The sequence below is a fragment of the Lipotes vexillifer genome, unplaced genomic scaffold (assembly GCF_000442215.2).
Source record: "Lipotes vexillifer unplaced genomic scaffold, Lipotes_vexillifer_v1.1 scaffold741, whole genome shotgun sequence".
Classification (NCBI taxonomy): Eukaryota; Metazoa; Chordata; class Mammalia; order Artiodactyla; family Lipotidae; genus Lipotes; species Lipotes vexillifer.
This window is the reverse complement of record NW_006796565.1, coordinates 497,594-497,930: the sequence shown is the minus strand read 5'-3', so window position 1 is coordinate 497,930 and position 337 is coordinate 497,594. Positions and strand designations below refer to the sequence as shown.

Below are 337 nucleotides of genomic sequence, written 5' to 3'. Positions count from 1 at the left end.
CCCGGCTCCCGATCGTCTCCAGGCTGGTCCCGGCCCCGCGCCCGGCCGCTGGGAGGGGGCTGCGCAGGGGGTACCCGGCCCGCACACGCCCCGCGCCGCGCTCACCCCCAAGAGGATGCTAATTCCAACTTGGATCGGGGGAGGGAGCGTCCTGGAAGCCGAGCGCCTCCCGGCTATTTGCTCTTCTTTATTTGTTTTCTCCTCCGGGGAAGGAGGAGGAAAACGGAGAGAAAAGGAAAGGGAAAGAAGCGGCGCGGCCGCGTCTCCCGGTGGCCGCCGGCTGCGCAGGAGCGAGGCGGGAGGCGAGGTGAGGGTCGCCGCTCGCTCACTCCTCGCT

At 69.4% G+C, this 337-nt stretch overlaps 1 protein-coding gene across 1 annotated transcript in view; it reads right to left on the bottom strand.

The window, feature by feature from the left end:
* The window catches only part of CTBP2 (C-terminal binding protein 2), a 166,538-nt gene extending 166,204 nt beyond the window's left edge, over positions 1–334 (bottom strand). Inside the window, exon 1 of the mRNA XM_007468723.1 lies at positions 106–334. The gene's annotated coding sequence lies outside the window, so the exon portion shown is untranslated. The remainder of the gene's footprint in view (positions 1–105) is intronic.
* Positions 335–337: the final 3 nt, after the last annotated feature.